We start from the raw sequence: 22,255 nt of genomic DNA, 5'->3' as shown, positions 1-22,255 counted from the left end.
CGCCAGAGAATCTCGTAGAGGATGAGGAGTGAGCATCAGCATTATATAATGATTCATAAAATTCCTTGAATTCTCTTAAGAATGCGATCAGGATCATAAGTCAATACCCCTTGTTTGGTGATAGTACAGATTTTGACTATACTGTCGATCTTGACTTATGAGCTCTACACACTGATAGATATGCCGCTGAGCTGCCAGACGGCCGACGGGCGACCCGGCGGCGGGGGTGCAGTGACGGGGGGAGTAAAGTTTCTTCACTTTCCCCGTCACCCGGCTCCATAGCAGTGCAGGCAAATATAGACGATCTCGTCCGTATTGGCCTGCATGCACAAGTGACGGGGCACCAGCGAGGAACGAGCGCGAGGCTGTGCATCGTTCATCGCTAGTGCCTCCACACTGCACGATATGAACAATCATCTGCCAGTGTGTATGCTTTGCACTCGATAGTACACTAGATAGTCAAGATTGACTTGCCTGCACAGTCTATCTAGCCTTGCAATACTGACCCCACGGGAGTGCGCATCGGGATCAAATCGGTATCGCAAGCTGCCTAACACCTTGAGATGTGCACTACATTTTCTTATGATTTTGACTATATAGTCAAAATCTTACAAATTTATCTCACCTCTTTTTTTGCCAAAGTAAGTCTTATTTGCATCACTATGCAACAAGACTCATAAGCAGATTCTGCTGATTAAAATGATATGCAGCATGCCTATATTCTGTGTGCATCTGCGGCTGTATCTGAATATGAAATGGTACGTTACCGTGTTTTCTAGTCAAACACTGATTTTTTTTTTTTTTTATTCTCCAAACTCAAACATTAGCAGTAGGTTGGGTTGTGCTGAGGAGCTCTGTGGCTTTCAACGTAGTACTGTCTTAGGATGCAGTCTTTCCTACAAGTCAGTTTGTCAAATTTCTGCCCTGTTTTAGCTACACTGGTCAACTCTAAGTGCTATTAATGAACAAATGTAAATTACATTGAAATGGTAATTTGCATTTTATATATTTATTGATTTCATATAATGTACTGCAAGATTGTTGATCTGCTTCTATTGCAGGGAAAAGCCTGAAAGAACATTTGATTTGGTGCTGAAGGTGGAGTGTCCGACTACTGAAAATGAAGGTAATTCCTTTGCCTTAAATATTAGTCCTCTGATGCAGTATATTGTTTACTTTGCTAAAATAAACAAAATGTCAACTTCCTGTAGATGCCCTCCAACACTTTTGTAGTAGGTACGGTATATATCATGTGGTTTACACTTGAAATTTTATCTCGAAATAAAAAGTCTACTATTTGTATGTGTCACTTCAATTAATCCTTATGTCTGTACGTTTAGAGGACTTTGTATGGTTTTGTGGTTGTGACAGGAATGAAGACTTCTGAAACTTCAGAATCATTTAGAAAGAACTTGTCTTCTATACCTATAGAATTCATATATTGTTTCATTTACGGGGCATCAGAAAGAAATAGCCTTCATGCATTAACCTCTTAATGCAAGCAAAGGGCACAGTTCTGCAATACCTGTTATTTAAACTCAGCAAGTTATGAATTTCACTCTTACCAAAATGGCCTACATCAAAAGTATTCACAGCAGAGCTGTTGGTGGCCAGTATGAAAAGCAATGTCATCTTATAGCCAAGGTTCAGAAATAAAGAATATTCTGAAAAACTGAAGCTTTGGAGTGTGACTGAGATACTGTAGTAACACCTTTACTTTCTGATGGTTTAATGCACACAATTATCAAAAATATTGTATAAAATTATCTTCAGGCTGTGTTTAATGTGTATATGAAATATACATTATTTTGTGTATGTTTCATATGCAAAATCAATAATAATATTGTATAAAATTACCTTCTGGCTCTGTGATTAAGGTGTAGATTAAACAGAAATACATCCTGTGTTCAGACTTGGGTCCTGTCCCTAAGAAATATCATTATGGTGTGCAAATATTACAAATTATGGAAAAATATGATCTCCAACATACTTATCCAACATATTTGAAGGCAAAGGGTGGTCACACCAAATTTCTCTAACGTCCTAGTGGATGCTGGGGACTCCGTAAGGACCATGGGGAATAGACGGGCTCCGCAGGAGACATGGGCACTTTAAGAAAGAATTTAGTTCCTGGTGTGCACTGGCTCCTCCCTCTATGTCCCTCCTCCAGACCTCAGTTTGAATCTGTGCCCGGACGAGCTGGGTGCTGTTCAGTGAGCTCTCCTGAGCTTGCTGTAAGAAAGTATTTTGTTAGGTTTTTTATTTTCAGGGAGCTCTGCTGGCAACAGACTCCCTGCATCGTGGGACAGAGGGGAGAGAAGCAGCTCTACTCTCTGAAGATAGGTCCTGCTTCTTAGGCTACTGGACACCATTAGCTCCAGAGGGATCGTACACAGGATCTCACCCTCGTCGTCCGATCCCAGAGCCGCGCCGCCGTCCCCCTCGCAGAGCCGGAAGACAGAAGCCGGGTGAGCATAAGAAGCAAGAAGACTTCGAAATCGGCGGCAGAAGACTCCAGTCTTCACTGAGGTAGTGCACAGCACTGCAGCTGTGCGCCATTGCTCCCACACACACCTCACATACTCCGGTCACTGTAAGGGTGCAGAGCGCAGGGGGGGGGGGCGCCCTGGGCAGCAATTGGGACCTCTTTGGCAAAAGTTTAACATATATACAGTTGGGCACTGTATATATGTATGAGCCCCCGCCAAGAAAATGTATATTTAAGCGGGACAGAAGCCCGCCGTCGAGGGGGCGGGGCTTCTTCCTCTGCACTCACCAGCGCCATGTTTTTCTCCACAGCACCGCTAAGAGGAAGCTCCCCAGCCTCTCCCCTGCAGATACACGGTAGAAGAGGGTAAAAAGAGAGGGGGGGCACATAATTAGGCGCAAAAATCATTATAAACAGCAGCTACTGGGTTAACATTAAGTTACTGTGTTATTCCTGGGTTAATAGCGCTGGGGTGTGTGCTGGCATACTCTCTCTCTCTGTCTCTCCAAAGGGCCTTGTGGGGGAATTGTCTTCAGATGAGCATTCCCTGAGTGTGTGGTGTGTCGGTACGTGTGTGTCGACATGTCTGAGGTAAAAGGCTCCCCTAAGGAGGAGATGGAGCAAATATGTGTGTGAGGGGTGTCTCTGTCGACAACGCCGACACCTGTTTGGATATGTGTAATTAAGTGCTAAGGTGAATTTATTGCACAAAAGATTAGAGAACAGACAGGGAATCTACCCATGTCTGTCCCTATGTCGCAGAGACCTTCAGAGTCTCTCAATGCTCACTATCCAAAATAATAGACACTGATATCGACACGGAGCCTGACTCCAGTGTCGACTACGATAATGCAAAGTTACAGCCAAAATGGCAGGAAAGTATTCAATATATGATTATTGTAATAAAAGATGATTTGCATATCACTGATGACTCATCTGTCCCTGACACAAGGGTACACATGTTTAAGGGGAAGAAAGCTGAGGTAAATTTCCCTCCTCTCATGATGAAAAAGAGCGGGAATCTCCAGATAAGAGACTGCAGTTTCCCACAAAGATTTCTCAGGGAGTATCCTTCCCCTACTAGGGCCAGGATACGATGGGAATCTTCCCCTAGGGTGTCACGTTTGCCCAAAAGGTAGCCCTGACTTAACAGCTATCCTCAGGGATCCTGCAGATAGCGTGCACATTCTGGTACACTACTCAGACCGGCGATTGTGTCGGCATGGGTTTATAGCGCTGGGGCAGCGTGGACAGGTACCTTATCAGCAGAGATTGAGACCCTAGTATGTATATGTATGTATGTATGTATGTATGTATGTATGTATGTATGTATGTATATATATATATATATATATATATATATATATATATATATATATATATACAAACAAATATAGAAAACCACAGCACTCGCCACCCCAGAAGCGGGGTGCAGTGTCTGCACTCACCACTCATAGGGTGGGGTGCATGCAGCCCATGGCCACCTACCCAAATACATACAAAATAGAGAATTCAGCACTCACCATAGCAAGCTCACTTGTCCTCACAACATCAATAAATAAATGATGGGGGTTTAGTTGGTGGATTGGCCAATGCACGGAAGCCCGCATACCGATTTTCAAGGTACCCCACCTTCATGCAGGTCCTACACTATCACACAGCCTAAAGAATTAAAACCTGGCAACTGTATCACATATAATATAACTGCAAATATGCTCACTAGGTTTAATGTATGCCTGCCACATATCTAGTGGCTTTTAAAGGCATACTAGTCACCTGACACAGCCGATAAATTACTAAGGAGCAGCTGATACAGGTTTAGAACAATTAAGATTACACAGGGGTGCATGAAAAGGCCTGTGACCATGGTTAATAAGAGTTAACCAAAGATTAACCCCAAAATATACAAACAAATATAGAAAACCACAGCACTCGCCACCCCAGAAGCGGGGTGCAGTGTCTGCACTCACCACTCATAGGGTGGGGTGCATGCAGCCCATGGCCACCTACCCAAATACATACAAAATAGAGAATTCAGCACTCACCATAGCAAGCTCACTTGTCCTCACAACATCAATAAATAAATGATGGGGGTTTAGTTGGTGGATTGGCCAATGCACGGAAGCCCGCATACCGATTTTCAAGGTACCCCACCTTCATGCAGGTCCTACACTATCACACAGCCTAAAGAATTAAAACCTGGCAACTGTATCACATATAATATAACTGCAAATATGCCCACTAGGTTTAATGTATGCCTGCCACATATCTAGTGGCTTTTAAAGGCATACTAGTCACCTGACACAGCCGATAAATTACTAAGGAGCAGCTGATACAGGTTTAGAACAATTAAGATTACACAGGGGTGCATGAAAAGGCCTGTGACCATGGTTAATAAGAGTTAACCAAAGATTAACCCCAAAATATACAAACAAATATAGAAAACCACAGCACTCGCCACCCCAGAAGCGGGGTGCAGTGTCTGCACTCACCACTCATAGGGTGGGGTGCATGCAGCCCATGGCCACCTACCCAAATACATACAAAATAGAGAATTCAGCACTCACCATAGCAAGCTCACTTGTCCTCACAACATCAATAAATAAATGATGGGGACCCCCATCATTTATTTATTGATGTTGTGAGGACAAGTGAGCTTGCTATGGTGAGTGCTGAATTCTCTATTTTGTGTATATATATATATATATATATATATATATATATATATATATATATATATATATATATATATATATATATATTAAAGATGCTGTCTTAAGATATATATATATAAAACAGGCCCAAAAAGGCATTAGTCTACTGGGTTCTAGAGTCAACGCTATGTCGATTTCTGCTTGACGTGTCCTGTAGATATGCAATGGACAGGTGATGCCGACTTAAGAGGCATATGGAAGGCTGAGGATTGTGTGGAGAAGGGATCTCGGACCTGATCTCCACAGCTATGGCTGGTAATTCTGATCTTTTGCCTTATATTCCTGCACAGCCTAGGAAAGCACGACATTATCAAATGCAGCTTTTCGATCACAAAGAAACAAGAAAGTCCGAGGTATGTCCTTTCTTGCCAGAGGCAGGGGCAGAGGAAAGAAGCTGCACAACACAGCTAGTTCCCAGGAACAGAAGTCCTCCCCGGCCTCTACAAAATCCACCGCATGTCGCTGGGGCTCCACAGGCGGAGCTAGGTCCGGTGGGGGCACGTCTTCGTAATTTCAGCCACAAGTGGGTTCACTCCCTGTTGGATCCCTGGGCAATATTGTGTCTCAGGGATACAAGCTGGACTTTGAGGAGATGCCCCCTCACCGAAGGCCCTGCCGGCTTCCCCCCACAAGAGGGAAATAGTGTTAACTGCAATTCACAAATTGTATCTTCAACAGGTGGTGGTCAAGGTTCCCCTCCTTCAACAAAGAGGGGGTTATTATTCGACAATGTTGTAGTCCCGAAACCGGACGGTTCGGTCAGACCCATATTGAATTTAAAATCCCTGAACTGAAAGGGTTCTAGTTCAAAATGGAATCGCTAAGAGCGGTCATAGCAAGCCTGAAAGGGGGAGATTTTATGGCGTCTCTGGACATAAAGGATGCATACCTTCATGTCCCCGTTTATCCACCTCATCAGGCGTACCTCAGATTTGCGGTACAGGATTGTCATTACCAATTTCAGACGTTGCCGTTTGGTCTCTCCACGGGCACGAGAATCTTCACCAAGGTAATGGCAGAAATGATGGTACTCCTGCGGAAGCAAGGTGTCACAATTATCCCATACTGGGACGATCTCCTCATAAAAGCGAGATCAAGAGAGCAGTTGCTGAACAGCGTATCACTTTGTAATGACAACACAGCTGGATTCTAAATATTCCAAAGTCGCAGTTGGTTCCTACGGCTCATCTGCCTTTTCTAGCCATGATTCTAGACAAAAGGGTTTATCTCCCGATAGAGAGAGCTCAGGAGCTCATGACACTAGTCAGGAACCTATTAAAACCAAAACAGGTGTCAGTGCATCACTGCACTCGAGTCCTGGGAAGGATGGTGGCATCATACGAGGCCATTCCCTTCGGCAGGTTCCATGCGAGGACCTTTCAATGGGACTTGCTGGACAAGTGGTCCGGATCACATCTTCAGATGCATCGGTTAATCACCCTATCCCCCAGGGCCAGGGTGTCTCTCCTGTGGTGGCTGCAGAGTGCTCATCTTCTCGAGGGCCGCAGTTTTGGCATTCAGGACTGGATCCTGGTGACCACGGATGCAAGCCTCCGAGGGTGGGGAGCAGTCACACAGGGAAAAAAGTTCCAATCTCTGTGGGTAAGTCAGGAGAATTGCCTTCACATCAACATCCTGGAACTAAGGGCCATATACAACGCCCTACGTCAAGCGGAGACCCTGCTTCGCGACCATCCGGTTCTGATTCAGTCAGAAGCCACCAGAATTCTTTGCTGGGCGGAGAATCACGTAAGCACACTGTCAGCTGTGTTCATCCCGGGAGTGGACAACTGGGAAGCAGACTTCCTCAGCAGGCACGACCTCCACCCGGGAGAGTGGGGACTTCATTAAGAAGTCTTCACGCAGATTGCAAGTCGGTGGGAACTGCCACAGGTGGATATGATGGCATCCCGCCTCAACAAAAAGTTACAGAGGTATTGCGCCAGGTCATGAGACCCTCAGGCGATAGCTGTGGACGCACTGGTGACACCGTGGGTGTTCCAGTCGGTCTATTTATTTCCTCCTATTCCTCTCATACCCAAGGTTCTGAGGATAATAAGAAAAAGAGGAGTGAGAACAATCCTCATTGTTCCAGATTGGCCACAAAGGACCTGGTATCCAGATCTGCAAGAAATGCTCACAGAGGACCTGTGGCCTCTTCCTCTAAGAAAGGACTTGTTGCAACAGGTGCCCTGTCTGTTGCAAGACTTATCGCGGCCGCGTTTGACGGCATGGTGGTGGAATGCCGAATCCTAGCAGAAAAGGGCATTCCGGACGAGGTCATTCCTATGCGGATAAAGGCTAGGAAGGACGTGACAGCTAAACCTTATCACCGTATATGGCGAAAATATGTTTCTTGGTGTGAGGCCAGGACTGCTCCTACAGAGGAATTCCAGCTGGGCCGTTTCCTTCACTTACTACAGTCAGGAGTGAATTTGGGCCTAAAATTGGATTCCATTAAGGTCCAGATTTCGGCCCTATCCATTTTCTTTCGAAAAGAGTTGGCTTCTCGACCAGAAGTTCAGACGTTTGTAAGGGAGTGCTGCATATTCAGCCTTCTTTTGTGCCTCCAGTGGCACCTTGGGATCTTAACGTGGTGTTAAGTTTCCTTAAATCACACTGGTTTGAACCACTTAAAATGGTGGAGTTAAAATATCTCACATGGAAAGTGGTCATGCTAATAGCCTTGGCTTCGGCTAGGCGTGTGTCAGAATTAGCGGCTTTGTCACATAAAAGCCCCTATCTGGTTTTCCATTTGGATAGAGCAGAATTGCGGACCCGTCCACAATTTCTGTCAAAAGTGGTGTCATCTTTTCATATGAACCAACCTATTGTGGTGCCTGTGGCTACTTGTGACTTGGAGGATTCCGAGTTACTGGATGTGGTCAGGGCTTTGAAGGTTTATGTAGCCAGAACGGCTAGAGTCAGGAAAACGGAGTCACTGTTTCTCCTGTATGCATCCAACAAGCTGGGTGCTCCTGCTGCAAAGCAAACTATTGCTCGCTGGATCTGTAACACCATTCAGCAGGCTCATTCTGCGGCTGGAGATGCCAATGTTTTTTAGTGATTTTACTGACCGTTTCTGATCATGAATAATATTGATTCACCCAAGGAAGTTTAGAGTTTTCTGTAGCCCTATCCTTTTTAACTAGTAAGTCCTTTCTGTCCATAGCCAATACTTTTTCTTTATCAAGGAGTAATTTGTGCAATTTGTACCCCCTAGCTACAAACTTAGAAATTAAATCATCAATCTGAATGGCTGCTGTACCAGCATCATCATTTATCCTTCTGACTCTAATCATCTGAGAGTATGGCAAGCCATATTTCAGACTTCTGGGGTGACAACTCTTCCAATGTAGAAAAGTATTACGGTCAGTAGGTTTAGTAAAGACCGTTGTGGTAATCCTACCCTCCATAAGAGAAATTCTGACATCAAGAAATTCAATGACCTGTCTGTCCATCTTAAAAGTAAATTTAACAGGACTAGTGGAACTATTATGTAGTTCCATAATTGATTTAAAACTTTCCTTTGTGCCCCTCCACACAAGCAGGAGGTCATCAATGAATCTTGTGTAAAACGCAATGTTTGTTGCAATCTCAGGATCTTTAAAAAATATCTCCTGCTCCGCTGCAAACATGAAAATGTTAGCATACGTCGGAGCAACTGCGGAACCCATCGCACACCCTTTGGTCTGTAAATAAAAGTTACCATCGAAAAGAAAATAATTCTTGGTGAGGATGAGTTCCAGCAGTTGCCCCACAATTTCAATATGAGTTTTATTGAGAGAGCTAAATTCCATCAAAAACTTCTGTACTGTATCCAAACCCTCAGCATGAGGAATAACAGTGTACAAACTGCACACATCTGCCGTAATTAACCATACATCACTGGAAATGGTGCCCAAATCAATTAATTTATAGAGGAGTGCTGTGGTGTCCAACAAATAATTAGGTTGTACCTGTACAAAAGGTTGCAGAATTGAATCTAGTAGAATGGAAGTGGGTTGAAATAAAGAACCACATGCCGCGATAATAGGCCTACCCGGCGGAGGGTCTAAACCCTTGTGGATCTTAGGCAAACTGTAAAGTAATGGGACAATGGGAAACTCTGGAATAAGAACCTCAAAGCACTCCTCAGTAATAAGTGAAGTATCCAATGCAAGTAAAAGAATCTCTCCTAAGATTTTTGGAAAAACCAACAGTAGGATCGCCCTGGAGTTTTAGATAAACACCGGGTTCCGCTAGCTGACGTTGTAACTCAATTCTATAGTCATTCAGATCCTGGAGCACCACCGCGCCCCCCTTATCGGCTGGGCGGATGATAAGATTCTCATTGCTGGATAGAGATTTCAACGCTCTAACTTCTTGCAGATTTAGGTTAGAGCTAAAAGGGGCTGGTTCTTGCATCTTTTCCCCTTCTTCCAGACTCAGTTTAGAAAATGTGCCCGGAGGAGCCGGTCACAGCTAGGGGAGCTCTACAGAGTTCTCTTAGGTAAAGTTTAGTTTCTCTATCGTCCTAGTGGATGCTGGGGTTCCTGAAAGGACCATGGGGAATAGCGGCTCCGCAGGAGACAGGGCACAAAAAGTAAAGCTTTTCCAGATCAGGTGGTGTGCACTGGCTCCTCCCCCTATGACCCTCCTCCAGACTCCAGTTAGATTTTTGTGCCCGGCCGAGAAGGGTGCAATCTAGGTGGCTCTCCTAAAGAGCTGCTTAGAAAAAGTTTAGCTTAGGTTTTTTATTTTACAGTGAGTCCTGCTGGCAACAGGATCACTGCAACGAGGGACTGAGGGGAGAAGAAGTGAACTCACCTGCGTGCAGGATGGATTGGCTTCTTGGCTACTGGACATCAGCTCCAGAGGGACGATCACAGGTACAGCCTGGATGGTCACCGGAGCCGCGCCGCCGGCCCCCTTGCAGATGCTGAAGTCAGAAGAGGTCCAAAATCGGCGGCTGAAGACTCCTGCAGTCTTCTAAAGGTAGCGCACAGCACTGCAGCTGTGCGCCATTTTCCTCTCAGCACACTTCACACGCAGTCACTGAGGGTGCAGGGCGCTGGGGGGGGGCGCCCTGGGAAGCAAATGTAACCTATATAAAGGCTAAAAATACCTCACATATAGCCCCCAGAGGCTATATGGAGATATTTAACCCCTGCCTGGATTCACAAAATAGCGGGAGACGAGCCCGCCGGAAAAGGGGCGGGGCCTATCTCCTCAGCACACGGCGCCATTTCCTCTCACAGCTCCGCTGGTCAGGACGGCTCCCAGGTCTCTCCCCTGCACTGCACTACAGAAACAGGGTAAAACAGAGAGGGGGGGCAAATTTATGGCGATATTTTTATATATATAAAGCAGCTATAAGGGAGCACTTATTATAAGGCTATCCCTGTTATATATAGCGCTTTTGGTGTGTGCTGGCAAACTCTCCCTCCGTCTCCCCAAAGGGCTAGTGGGTCCTGTCTTCGTTAGGAGCATTCCCTGTGTGTCTGCTGTGTGTCGGTACGTGTGTGTCGACATGTATGAGGACGATATTGGTGTGGAGGCGGAGCAATTGCCAAATATGAGGATGTCACCCCCTAGGGAGTCGACACCAGAATGGATGCCTTTATTTATGGAACTACGGGATAGTGTCAACACGCTAAAGCAGTCGTTTGACGACATGAGACGGCCGGACAATCAATTAGTGCCTGTCCAGGCGACTCAAACACCGTCAGGGGCTGTAAAACGCCCTTTGCCTCAGTCGGTCGACACAGACCCAGACACAGGCACTGACTCCAGTGGTGACGGTGACGAATCAACCGTATTTTCCAGTAGGGCCACACGTTATATGATTTTGGCAATGAAGGAGGCGTTACATTTAGCTGATACTACAGGTACCACTAAACAGGGTATTATGTGGGGTGTGAAAAAACTACCTATAGTTTTTCCTGAATCAGAAGAATTAAATGACGTGTGTAATGAAGCGTGGGTTGCTCCTGATAAAAAGCTGAAAATTTCAAAGAAATTATTGGCATTATACCCTTTCCCGCCAGAGGTTAGGGAGCGCTGGGAAACATCTCCTAGGGTGGACAAGGCGCTAACACGCTTATCTAAACAAGTGGCGTTACCCTCTCCTGAGACGGCCGCACTTAAAGATCCATCAGATAGGAGGATGGAAAATATCCAAAAAAGTATATACACACATGCAGGTGTTATACTACGACCAGCTATAGCGACTGCCTGGATGTGCAGTGCTGGGGTAGTTTGGTCAGAGTCCCTGATTGAAAATATTGATACCCTGGACAGGGACAATATTTTACTGTCGTTAGAACAAATAAAGGATGCATTTCTTTATATGCGTGATGCACAGAGGGATATCTGCACACTGGCATCACGGGTAAGTGCTATGTCCATTTCGGCCAGAAGAGCTTTATGGACGCGACAGTGGACAGGCGATGCAGATTCAAAACGGCATATGGAAGTTTTGCCGTATAAAGGGGAGGAGTTATTTGGAGTCGGTCTATCAGATTTGGTGGCCACGGCTACAGCCGGGAAATCCACCTTTCTACCTCAAGTCACTCCCCAACAGAAAAAGGCACCGACTTTTCAACCGCAGCCCTTTCGTTCCTTTAAAAATAAGAGAGCAAAGGGCTATTCATATCTGCCACGAGGCAGAGGTCGAGGGAAGAGACAGCAACAGGCAGCTCCTTCCCAGGAGCAGAAGCCCTCCCCGGCTTCTACAAAAGCCTCAGCATGACGCTGGGGCTTCTCAAGCGGACTCGGGGACGGTGGGCGGTCGTCTCAAAAATTACAGCGCGCAGTGGGCTCACTCGCAAGTAGATCCCTGGATCCTGCAGATAATATCTCAGGGGTACAGGTTGGAATTAGAGACAGATCCACCTCGCCGTTTCCTGAAGTCTGCTTTACCAACGTCCCCCTCCGAAAGGGAGACGGTTTTGGAAGCCATTCACAAGCTGTACTCTCAGCAGGTGATAGTCAAGGTACCTCTTCTACAACAAGGGAAGGGGTATTATTCCACTCTTTTTGTGGTACCGAAGCCGGATGGCTCGGTAAGGCCTATTCTAAATCTGAAGTCCTTGAACCTGTACATAAAGAAGTTCAAGTTCAAAATGGAGTCACTCAGAGCAGTGATAGCGAACCTGGAAGAGGGGGATTTTATGGTATCCTTGGACATCAAGGATGCGTATCTCCACGTTCCAATTTACCCCTCACACCAGGGGTACCTCAGGTTCGTTGTACAAAACTGTCACTATCAGTTTCAGACGCTGCCGTTCGGATTGTCCACGGCACCTCGGGTCTTTACAAAGGTAATGGCCGAGATGATGATTCTTCTTCGAAGAAAAGGCATATTAATTATCCCATACTTGGACGATCTCCTAATAAGAGCAAGGTCCAGAGAACAGCTAGAGATGGGATTAGCACTGTCTCAAGAAGTGCTAAAACAGCACGGGTGGATTCTGAATATTCCAAAATCCCAGTTAATGCCGACAACTCGTCTGCTGTTCCTAGGGATGATTCTGGACACGGTTCAGAAAAAGGTTTTTCTCCCGGAGGAAAAAGCCAAGGAGTTATCCGAGCTTGTCAGGAACCTCCTAAAACCAGGAAAGGTGTCTGTACATCAATGCACAAGAGTCCTGGGAAAAATGGTGGCTTCTTACGAAGCAATTCCATTCAGCAGATTCCACGCAAGAATTTTCCAAAGGGATCTGTTGGACAAATGGTCAGGGTCGCATCTTCAGATGCACCTGCGGATAACCCTGTCTCCAAGGACAAGGGTGTCTCTTCTGTGGTGGTTGCAGAGTGCTCATCTATTGGAGGGCCGCAGATTCGGCATACAGGATTGGATCCTGGTGACCACGGACGCCAGCCTGAGAGGCTGGGGAGCAGTCACACAAGGAAGAAACTTCCAGGGAGTATGGACGAGCCTGGAAACGTCTCTTCACATAAACATTCTGGAACTAAGAGCAATCTACAATGCTCTAAGCCAGGCAGAACCTCTGCTTCAGGGAAAACCGGTGTTGATCCAGTCGGACAACATCACGGCAGTCGCCCATGTGAACAGACAGGGCGGCACAAGAAGCAGGAGTGCAATGGCAGAAGCTGCAAGGATTCTTCGCTGGGCAGAGAATCATGTGATAGCACTGTCAGCAGTGTTCATCCCGGGAGTGGACAACTGGGAAGCAGACTTCCTCAGCAGACACGATCTTCACCCGGGAGAGTGGGGACTTCATCCAGAAGTCTTCCACATGCTGGTAACCCGTTGGGAAAGACCAATGGTGGATATGATGGCGTCTCGCCTCAACAAAAAACTGGACAGGTATTGCGCCAGGTCAAGAGATCCGCAGGCAATAGCTGTGGACGCGCTGGTAACGCCTTGGGTGTACCAGTCGGTGTATGTGTTTCCTCCTCTGCCTCTCATACCAAAAGTATTGAGAATTATACGGCAAAGAGGCGTAAGAACGATACTAGTGGTTCCGGATTGGCCAAGAAGGACTTGGTACCCGGAACTTCAAGAGATGATCACGGAAGATCCGTGGCCTCTACCTCTAAGGAGGGACTTGCTTCAGCAGGGTCCCTGTCTGTTTCAAGACTTACCGCGGCTGCGTTTGACGGCATGGCGGTTGAACGCCGGATCCTAAAGGAAAAAGGCATGCCGGAAGAAGTCATTCCTACTTTGATTAAAGCAAGGAAGGAAGTAACCGTGCAACATTATCACCGAATTTGGCGAAAATATGTTGCGTGGTGCGAAGATCGGAGTGCTCCGACGGAGGAATTTCAACTGGGTCGATTCCTACATTTCCTGCAATCAGGATTGTCTATGGGTCTCAAATTGGGATCTATTAAGGTTCAAATTTCGGCCCTGTCGATTTTCTTTCAAAAAGAATTGGCTTCAGTCCCTGAAGTCCAGACCTTTGTTAAGGGAGTGCTGCATATACAGCCTCCTGTGGTGCCTCCAGTGGCACCGTGGGATCTCAATGTGGTTTTGGACTTTCTAAAATCTCATTGGTTTGAACCACTAAAAAAGGTGGATTTGAAATATCTCACATGGAAAGTGACCATGCTTCTAGCCCTGGCTTCGGCCAGGAGAGTGTCAGAACTGGCAGCTTTATCTTACAAAAGCCCATATCTGATTTTCCATTCGGACAGGGCAGAACTGCGGACTCGTCCGCATTTTCTCCCTAAGGTGGTGTCAGCATTTCATCTGAACCAGCCTATTGTAGTGCCTGCGGCTACAAGTGACTTGGAGGACTCCAAGTTACTGGACGTTGTCAGAGCATTAAAAATATATATTGCAAGGACAGCTGGAGTCAGAAAATCTGACTCGTTGTTTATATTGTATGCACCCAACAAGATGGGTGCTCCTGCGTCTAAGCAGACGATTGCTCGTTGGATCTGTAGCACAATCCAACTTGCACATTCTGTGGCAGGCCTGCCACAGCCTAAATCTGTAAAGGCCCACTCCACAAGGAAGGTGGGCTCATCTTGGGCGGCTGCCCGAGGGGTCTCGGCATTACAACTTTGCCGAGCAGCTACGTGGTCAGGGGAGAACACGTTTGTAAAATTTTACAAATTTGATACTCTGGCTAAGGAGGACCTGGAGTTCTCTCATTCGGTGCTCCAGAGTCATCCGCACTCTCCCGCCCGTTTGGGAGCTTTGGTATAATCCCCATGGTCCTTTCAGGAACCCCAGCATCCACTAGGACGATAGAGAAAATAAGATTTTACTTACCGATAAATCTATTTCTCGGAGTCCGTAGTGGATGCTGGGCGCCCATCCCAAGTGCGGATTATCTGCAATAATTGTACATAGTTATTGTTAACAAATTCGGGTTATTGTTGAAGGAAGCCATCTTTCAGAGGCTCCGCTGTTATCATACTGTTAACTGGGTTTAGATCACAAGTTGTACGGTGTGATTGGTGTGGCTGGTATGAGTCTTACCCGGGATTCAAAATCCTCCCTTATTGTGTACGCTCGTCCGGGCACAGTACCTAACTGGAGTCTGGAGGAGGGTCATAGGGGGAGGAGCCAGTGCACACCACCTGATCTGGAAAAGCTTTACTTTTTGTGCCCTGTCTCCTGCGGAGCCGCTATTCCCCATGGTCCTTTCAGGAACCCCAGCATCCACTACGGACTCCGAGAAATAGATTTATCGGTAAGTAAAATCTTATTTTTCTTTATTTCAGAGTTTGTATTTTTACAGGGAGGCTGCTGGCGACAGCCTCCCTGCAGCATGGGACTGAGGGGGGGAGCAGTGTCCGCCCTGCTGGGTCTTGAGCCACTGCCCCCGCTGACTGGACGTTGAGCTCCAGAGGGGTCTGATCGTGCCCCACCGCAGGGGAACGCTCGCCCCGGCAGCCAGCCGCCACCCCCTCAGGATGCTGAAAATAGGCGAGTGAGTCATTGTCCCCCTTTGCAAGCGGGGGGACAGTGTGAATGTAGGCGGCTAGTGGGTAGGAGCGCGGTCTTAACCGCGCTCCTGGAAGGCTCAGCGGTACAGCGGTGCGGCACTGGGGGGGCGCGCCCTGGGCCAGCTCCGGACCCAAAACTGACCACAAGCAGCCTGTTGGGGTCTAAGGATCCAAGCCAGCTTGAATTCCTCCGGCCAGTATAATCTGAATAGAGCGGGAAGACCGCGCCATGGAGGGGACGGAGCTTCTCAGAGTGGACCCAGCAGCATTCAGCGCCATTTTCCAGCCTGCAGCTCACTGCCAGTGGATGCCAAGTCCCCCCTGCTCAACTCCAGCTATCTGTATGGTACCAGGTGGTTGTAGAAGGGGGGGAAGACTGTGTTAAGACTGTGTCACCTATTAAGGGACACAGTCAGCGCGGGTTTTAGGGTTTCCCTATACTCTAACAGCGCTGTGTGTGGGTTGGCTCCAATCTCTGTGTCTCTCTGCCATTCTTGGGGGGGAAACTCTGTCTGCCCAGTACCCTGTGTGTTTGTGGGGTGTTTGAGGTTGTGTGTCAACATGTCTAGGGACACTGTTTCATATGCTGCAGAGGAGTTGTCTTCCCAGGAAGACTCCATTCCATGTAATCAGGATTGCACTGTTTTAGCGCAGATCCCAACTAGAGAGCAAGAATGGTTAGTCTCTCTGAGGGAGACTATTTCTCAGATTTCTTATAGGGTGGCTAGGACTGAGCATGCCACTCAGGTCCTCCAGTCCTCTATGGTGGTATGGTCTGATACTGCCTCCTCGGGGTCCCCTGCGGTACATTCTCATAAACATGCGCTGGCAATTATGCAGGATGACACCGACTCTGACGCTGTAGACGGTGATGGGGATGTGTTGAGGGGGACGGCATCACTTGCCAAGGGGGTGCAGTTGATTATTGAGGCTGTTAGGGATGTTTTACACATTTCAGACACAGCTCCGGAACAGGTGGAGGAGGCCTTCTTTACAGAGAATAAGAAGCCCTCACTTTCCCGGCATCCAAAGAATTGAATGCTATCTTTGAAAAGGCATGGGACACTCCGGAAAAGAAATTCCAGACTCCCAAGAGGGTCTTGGTGGCTTTTTCCTTCCCAGAGGAAGATAGGAAGAGATGGGAGTCCCCGCCAATAGTCGACGCCTCTGTCTCCAGGCTGTCTAAACAGGTGGTATTACCGGTCCCGGGATCTACCGCGTTAAAGGACCCGGCAGATTGCAAGGTGGATGCTACGCTGAAATCCATTTACACGGCTTCAGGGGCTATATTGCGGCCCACTATAGCATGTGCTTGGATTGGTAAAGCTATTGCCAGGTGGTCAATCACTCTGCAGGAGGAATCAACTACGCTGGACAAAGGTGACGTTGATTTATCTGTACGGAATATTCAGGATTCTGCAGGGTTCCTGGTGGATTCCATGAAGGACCTGGGTTCCATGGCTACGGGGATCTCCTCCATGTCCATCTTGGTTCGCAGAGGTCTCTGGCTGCGCCACTGGTCTGCGGACGCTGGATCCAGGAACTGCGTGGAAGGCCTACCATACAAGGGTCAGGCTCTCTTTGGGGAGGCGCTGGATGCGTGGATTGCCACGGCTACCGCGGGTAATTCTCCTTTTCTCCCCTCAGCTGCATCGGCTACGAAGAAGCCCTTTTCGTCTACCACGTCGCAGTCCTTTCGGCCCGCGAGGCCTAGAAAGAATAAGCATTTGAACACCTTCTTCAGAGGTGGTCGTGCCAAAGGAAAGAACCTGCTCCCGCAAGTTCCCAGACCCAGAAGCCCACTAAGTCCTCCGCTTGATGGTGGTCAGGTAGACCTGGAGGACGGTCAGGTGGGGGCAAGACTCCGGCAGTTCAGCCACGTCTGGGTGTCGCCGGGTCTGGACCCCTGGGTTCTGGATATAGTGTCCAGGGGGTACAGACTGGAGTATCAAGATCCCCCACTTCACCGTTTCTTCAAGTCAGGCTTGCCAGCGCTGCTGACAGACAGGACAATTCTTCTGGAAGTCATCAGAAAATTGGTGGTGTCAGAGGTCATTGTTCCGGTCCCACTTCAGCAGTGGAACAAGGGTTATTATTCAAACCTCTTTGTGGTACCGAAACCGGATGGTTCGGTACGGCCTATTCTAAATTTAAAATCTTTGAACCCTTATCTCATGGAGTTCAAATTCAAGATGGAATCTCTGAGAGCTGTCATATCAGGACTGTGAGAGGGGGAGTACCTGGTATCCCTGGACATCAAGGATGCTTACCTCCACAATCCCATTAGGGCGCCGCATCAAGCATATCTCAGGTTTGCGCTGATGGACGATCACTATCCGTTCCAAGTGCTGCCGTTTGACCTCTCCACAGCACCGAGGATATTCACCAAGGTGATGGCGGAGATGATGGTTCTCCCCCGCAAACAGGGGGTGAACATAATTCCATATCAAGGCATCGTCCAGGGAGAGGTTGTTCCGTTCCATCGCGCTCACGACACGGCTGCTCAGGAGGCACGGTTTGATTCTGAACTTTCCAAGGTCTCATCTGGAGCCGACGAGACGGCTGTCTTTCCTGGAAATGGTCCTCGACACGGAAGTGCAGAGGGTATTTCTCCCGGTGGAGAAGGTGTTGGTGATTCAAGCAATGGTCCGGGAGGTTCTAAAGCCTACCCGGGTATCATCAATGCATAAGCCTTCTGGGGAAGATGGTTGCTGCCTACGAGGCTCTGCAGTACGGCAGGTTTCATGCTCGACCCTTTCAGCTGGACCTATTGGACCAGTGGTCGGGCTCTCACCTACACATGCACAAGAGGATACGCCTGTCTATGAAAGCCAGGATTTCGCTCCTCTGGTGGCTTCAACTTCCGCACCTTCTGGAAGGGAGAAGGTTCGGAATTCAAGACTGGATCCTTTTGACCACAGATGCAAGTCTAAGAGGTTGGGGAGCGGTCGCTCTGGGGGAAACCTTTCAGGGACGATGATCGGAGTAAGAATCACTTCTCCCAGTAAACATCCTGGAACTCAGGGCCGTTTACAACGCCTTTCTGCAAGCAGCACACCTTCTACAGGATCAGGCTGTTCAAGTGAAGTCGGACAATGTGACCACGGTGGCCTACATAAACCGACAAGGTGGAACGAAGAGCAGGGCTGCCATGTCAGAGGTGTCAAAAATCCTCATCTGGTCAGAAAGGCACGTGGTGGCGATGTCTGCAGTCTTCATTCCGGGCGTATACAACTGGGAAGCAGACTTCCTCAGCAGACACGATCTCCATCCAGGGGAGTGGGGCCTCCATCCGGAGGTGTTCGAGGAGGTAACCGGTTGGTGGGGGGTTCCCCACATAGACATGATGGCCTCACGCCTCAACAAGAAGCTACGGAGGTACTGTTCCAGGTCAAGAGACCCTCAGGCAGTAGCGGTGGACGCACTTGTAACACCGTGGGTGTTCAAGTCAGTGTATGTGTTCCCCCCACTTCCTCTGATACCAAAGGTTCTTCAGCTCGTAAGAAGAACAAAGGTTCTGGCAATCCTCATTGCTCCGGACTGGCCAAGGAGGGCTTGGTACGCGGATCTGCTGGATCTTCTGGAAGATCCACGGCCTTTACCTCTTCGGGAGGATCTGCTTCTGCAGGGTCCGTTCGCTTATAAAGACTTACGGCGGCTACATTTGACGGCATGGCGATTGAACGCCAGATCTTCGCTCGGAAAGGTATCCCGAGTGGGGTTATTCTTACCCTGATACAGGCCAGGAAGGGGGTAATGCCTAAACCTTACCATCGCATTTGGAAGAAATATGTTTCTTGGTGTGAGGCCAAGAAGTTTCCGGCGGTGGCGTTTCAACTTGGACGTTTTCTCCTTTTCCTGCAAGCAGGGTTGGATATGGGGCTGAGACTGGGCTCCATCAAGGTCCAGATCTCTGCTTTGTCCATCTTCTTCCAGAAACAGTTGGCTGTTCTTCCTGAGGTTCAGACCTTTTTGAAAGGGGTTCTGCACATCCAGCCTCCCTTTGTGGCGCCTACGGCTCCGTGGGATCTTGATGTGGTGTTGCAATTCCTGAAATCTGCTTGGTTTGAGCCTCTACAGGAGGCTGACCTCAAGTTTCTGACGGAAGGCGGTCACCTTGTTGGCCTTGGCTTCTGCACGACGCGTGTCGGAATTGGGGGCTTTATCTTGTAAAAGCCCCTATCTGATCTTCCATTTAGACAGGGCGGAACTTAGGACTCGTCCACAGTTCCTACCTAAGGTTGTGTCGGCTTTCCACATCAACCAACCTATTGTGGTGCCAGTTGCTACTGACTCCTCAATTACTTCAAAGGCCTTGGATGTAGTGAGGACTATGAAGATTTACGTGAAAAGGACGGTTCATCATAGGAAAAGTGACTCTCTGTTTGTCCTCTATGATCCAAAGAAAATTGGATGTCCTGCTTCTAAGCAGTCGATTTTCCGCTGGATCAGGTTCACTATCCAGCATGCTTATTCCACGGCTGGATTGCCGTGTCCGAAATCCATACAGGCCCACTCTATGCGTAAGGTGGGTTCTTCCTGAGCGGCTGCCCGGGGTGTCTCGGCGGTACAACTCTGCCGAGCTGCTACTTGGTCTGGGTCGAACACGTTTGCCAAGTTTTACAAGTTCGATACTTTGGTCTCTGATGACCTCAAGTTTGGTCAAGCAGTGTTGCAGGAGCCTCCGCGCTCTCCCTCCCGTACTGGGAGCTTTGGTACATCTCCATGGTACTAATATGGACCCCAGCATCCTCTAGGACGTAAGAGAAAATAGGATTTTGGTTACCTACCGGTAAATCCTTTTCTCGTAGTCCGTAGAGGATGCTGGGCGCCCGCCCAGCGCTTCGTTTTCCTGCATTGGTTTTATGGTTCAGTGTTACCTGGTTCCTAGGTAAGGTCAGCGTTATATACTGTTTCAGCTGTTGCTGAAGTTGTTCCAGCATGTTGGCCGGATTCTCATGTTTGTGTGAGCTGGTATGAATCTCGCCACTATCTGTGTAATTCCTTCTCTCGAAGTATGTCGTCTCCTCGGGCACAGTTTCTAGATGGATTCTGGAGGGAGGGGCATAGAGGGAGGAGCCAGCCCACACTATTAAACTCTTAAAGTGCCAATGGCTCCTGGTGGACCCGTCTATACCCCATGGTACTGATATGGACCCCAGCATCCTCTACGGACTACGAGAAAAGGATTTACCGGTAGGTAACCAAAATCCTATTATTTTTATAATCACACAAGGTGGCACTCAGGAAATAATCCACTGCTCAAACCGGTAATAACATCAATGTTTCGCGGAAAATAACCAGCCAGAATTTACCCTGCACAGATACAATGTAACCCACCCAAATCTAAATATTTCTGCACATGTTACATCTACCCCACCTGCAGTGCAACATGGTTTTACCCAGTTGTAGACTTTTTTTTGTTTGCCAACAACCCTGAATAAACCCCTATATGTTGGACTCCACCCTGGGGTACCTAAGGTACCATTTGCACAGGAGTGCTGCCCATTTGGATTTGTCTGTCTGTCTGTTTTTGCCCAGTTTCGTTCTGTTACTGTTGTTCTAATTGTAAAGAGCAACCGAATATGCTGCGCTATACAAGAAACTGTAAATGAATAAATAAAATAAATAAATCTATCTATCCACACATACATATAATTTATTCTTAAAGTCATACATGTAAAAGTAGTAGTACTTCTGTCATTATCAGCATGATCCTCTACACTAACGCATCTCACACTACCAGTGGATCTGCATGTTTTCTGTGTGATGTGTTCACAGCTAAATCCAGAATAATACACAGCTGCCCCCTGCCTTATGATTTCCTGCTAGTGTCATTAACACCAGAGCCTTGGCAGGGCTTCAAAAGAAAACAGAGCTTAAACACAAACACAGGAACTCATCGGCAGTCATTGGGATCCGTTTAAATTTTACAGTGAAGCAGCTCGGCTGAGTAATGGAAAAACTATCTAGTATTCATTTGATGTGTAATATACCAAAAAACAGTACGATGTTACATTTTCTTTTTTTTTTCTTATACAACTTTATTGCAAAATTTACAAAAGAGTTAAGGGCCCTACACACTGGCCGATTTTCGGAAAGATATGAACGATCTCGTTCATAAATGAACGAGAACTCGTTCATATCTTTCAGTGTGGAGACTCCAGCGATGAACGATGCGCGTCCCCGCGCTCGTTCATCGCTGGTCTCCCGTCGGCTGTGCATGCAGGCCAATATGGACGATCTCGTCCATATTTGCCTGCACTTCAATGCAGCCGCGTGACGGGGGGAGTGAAGAAACTTCACTCCCCCCGTCACTGCCCCCCCGCCGCCGGGTCGCTCGTCGGCCGTATCCGCCGTCGGGCAGCTCGGCGGCGGGTCGGCCAGTGAGTAGGGCCCTTTAGGTATATGGATGGCACAGAAAGGAAAGGAAAATGGGGAGGGGAGAGAGCAGCGTATACGACAAAACTATTTAAATAACAATGATCACAGAAAGGGATACAATTATCCAAAGGTAGAGGGGCCCAGTCTCTGACCAATGAGCCAGCTGAGTTGCAGCTTTAGCAGACATGTTGGAGCCACACAGTGCAGGGTATTGGCAAGTGAGCTCAGGTCTAGGGGAAGTACATGTTAACTACTATTAAGT

The 22,255-nt window shown here is 47.7% G+C and overlaps 1 protein-coding gene across 2 annotated transcripts in view; it reads left to right on the top strand.

Moving 5' to 3' along the window:
- The first annotated feature begins 1,080 nt into the window (after nt 1-1,080).
- The window catches only part of DENND1B (DENN domain containing 1B), a 505,665-nt gene continuing 484,490 nt past the window's right edge, over nt 1,081-22,255 (top strand). Inside the window, exon 1 of one of the 2 annotated variants that reach the window (XM_063940123.1) lies at nt 1,081-1,126. The gene's annotated coding sequence lies outside the window, so the exon portion shown is untranslated. The remainder of the gene's footprint in view (nt 1,127-22,255) is intronic. The other variant, XM_063940124.1, reaches the window with a different exon arrangement.

This window comes from Pseudophryne corroboree, chromosome 9 (genome assembly GCF_028390025.1).
Source record: "Pseudophryne corroboree isolate aPseCor3 chromosome 9, aPseCor3.hap2, whole genome shotgun sequence".
In the NCBI taxonomy this organism is placed as follows: Eukaryota; Metazoa; Chordata; class Amphibia; order Anura; family Myobatrachidae; genus Pseudophryne; species Pseudophryne corroboree.
The sequence above is the reverse complement of the archived record's forward strand: the minus strand, read 5'-3'. Positions and strand labels throughout refer to the sequence as shown.